This window comes from Nerophis ophidion, linkage group LG01, assembly GCF_033978795.1.
Source record: "Nerophis ophidion isolate RoL-2023_Sa linkage group LG01, RoL_Noph_v1.0, whole genome shotgun sequence".
NCBI classification, from domain to species: domain Eukaryota; kingdom Metazoa; phylum Chordata; class Actinopteri; order Syngnathiformes; family Syngnathidae; genus Nerophis; species Nerophis ophidion.
Window position 1 is genome coordinate 86102602 of NC_084611.1, and position 2500 is coordinate 86105101.

At 31.4% G+C, this 2500-nt stretch overlaps 1 protein-coding gene across 2 annotated transcripts in view; it reads right to left on the bottom strand.

The window, feature by feature from the left end:
• The window catches only part of mgat3b (beta-1,4-mannosyl-glycoprotein 4-beta-N-acetylglucosaminyltransferase b), a 66008-nt gene that overhangs the window by 379 nt on the left and 63129 nt on the right, over positions 1-2500 (bottom strand). For both annotated transcript variants that reach the window (XM_061914331.1, XM_061914325.1), the window contains exon 5: positions 1-2500. This exon is cut by the window's left edge and continues 379 nt beyond it; it is cut by the window's right edge and continues 9126 nt beyond it. The gene's annotated coding sequence lies outside the window, so the exon portion shown is untranslated.

Consider the following 2500-nt stretch of genomic DNA (forward strand, 5'->3'; position numbering starts at 1 on the left):
GGGTAACGAGGGGGTCATTCATCGGATTTGGCAACCAGGCTTGCTCGTTTGGAAACGCCCCTTTTTGCAACGTCACTTATTTTATTTAAAAGCCGCAAATATTGAAATACCCCGGATGTCGTTGTTTGTGCCGTAAAAAAAAAGCTTTGTGTTGTTTTTTTAAATAAAATAAAATAAATAAATGAAAAAAAATTGATGCTGTATTGACATTTTAACATTAGCATGCTAATGTATTTTTTAGTGGCATTTTGGCAAATTTTTAAAACCTTTTTTTTTTAAACCTTAATTTCATGGCTGTTGAGAGCCATCTACATTTTGCAAGTATGCTAATGTTAGCGTGCTAACTTTTTCTGCTGCTACTTTTACTGATTTTATTCTTTTGAGCCAACAAACCATGGATTTTAAAACTTGCTTAAAACATAGAAGTATACCAACTTTTCCTATGTTATCATGCTAATATGAGAATGCTATAATGTTTAGTAGCATTTTGGAAAAACTTTTTAAACCCTTTTTTTTAAACCTCAAATTCATTGCTGTTGAGAGCCATCTGCATTTTGCAGGTATGTTAACCTTAGCATGCTAACTTTTTATGCTGGTATTTTTACTGATTTTATTCTTTTGAGCCAACAAACCATGGCTTTTAAAACTTGGTTAAACCTTAGATGTACACCAACTTTTCCAATGTTATCATGCTAACATGAGAATGCTAGCATTGTTGATAAAATTTTGGCAAATTTTTCAAATACATTTTTTAAAATCTAAAATTAATTTGAGAGCCAACTGCATTTTGCAAGTATGCTAACTGTTCCATTGCTAACAAGCTAATGTTAGCAAGCTAACTTTTTATGCTGGTATTTTTACTGATTTTATTCTTTTGAGCCAACAAACCATAGATTTTAAAACTTGCTTAAAACATAGAAGTACGCCAACTTTTCCACTGTTATCATGCTAACATTGGAATGCTAAAATTTTTAAAATCATTTTTTTTTAATCCAAAATTCATTTGAGAGCCAGCTGCATTTTGCAAGTATGCTATCTGTGCAGTTGCTAACAAGCTAACGTGAGCGTGCTAACTTTTTATGCTGGTATTTTTACTGATTTTATTTGTTGGAGCCAACAAACCATGGCTTTTAAAACTTGCTTAAAACTTAGAAGTACACCAACTTTTCCAATGTTATCACGTCAACATGAGAATGCTAAAATTTTTAGTATCATTTTGGCACATTTTTTAAATTATTTTGATTCAAAAATTCATGGCTTCTGAGATTAATCTGCATTTTGCAAGTATGCTAACTGTTCCATGATAACAAGCAAATGTTAGCATGTGATTATTTTAAGTAATTTTGATTATTTACCTAAAATTCATAGATTTTGCGACATGTCTCCATCTCGCAATAACAAGATAATGTTAGCATGCTAACATTTTATGCCAGCATTTTAACTCATTTTGATCATTTAAACTAAAAAATAACGGATTTTGAGACTTGTTTCCATCTTGCAAGTGTGCTAATTGTTCCCATGATAACAGGCTAACATTAGCATGCCTGCATTTTGCCAAATTTTGATCATTTAAACATAACATTTTTGGATTTTGAGACTTGTTTCCGTCTTGCAAGTGTGCTAAATGTTCCCATGATAACAAGTAAACATTAGCATGCTAACATTTTAAGCTATCAATTTAACTAATACTAGTCATTTAAACGTAAAACTCATACATTTGAGACTTGTTTCCATCTTGCAAGTATGCTAACTGTTGCCATGATATCAAGCAATAAATAGCATGCTAACATGTTATTCTAGCAATTTAACTAATTCTGTAAATGTAAACCTAAAATTAGTAAATTTTGAGACTTGTCTACATCTGACAAGTATGCTACTTGTTGCTATGATAACAAGCTAACGCTAACATGCTAACATTTTATGCCCTCATTTTTTTTAACAAATTTTGATCATTTAAGCCTAACATTTTTGAGACTTGTTTCCATCTTGCAAGTAAGCTAATTGTTCCATTGATAAAAAGCTAATGTTAGTATGCTAATGTTTTATGCTAGCCTTTTAGTTTCAATCCACCGCGGGCCTAAAGTTTACAGCTCAGGTAGCATAGATAGAGAGATATGCTAACTGTTCCCACAAAAACAAGAAAACATTATCATGCTAACGTTTTAGCTAATTGATCATTTAAACGTAAAATCCATGGATTTTGAGACTTGTCTCCATCTCGCAATAACAAGATAACGTTAGCATGCTAACATTTTAAGCCAGCATTTTAACAAATTTTGATCATTTAAACTCAAAATTTGTGGATTTTGATACTTGTATCTATCTCTTACATATGCTAACTGTTCGCATAATAACAAGCTAATGTTAGCATGCTAACACTTTATGCCAACATTTTAAAAAATCTTGATCATTTAAACAGAAAACTTGCGGATTTTTTAGACTTGTTTCCATCTTGCAAGTATGCTAACCGTTCCATTGATAACAAGTTAATGTTAGCATG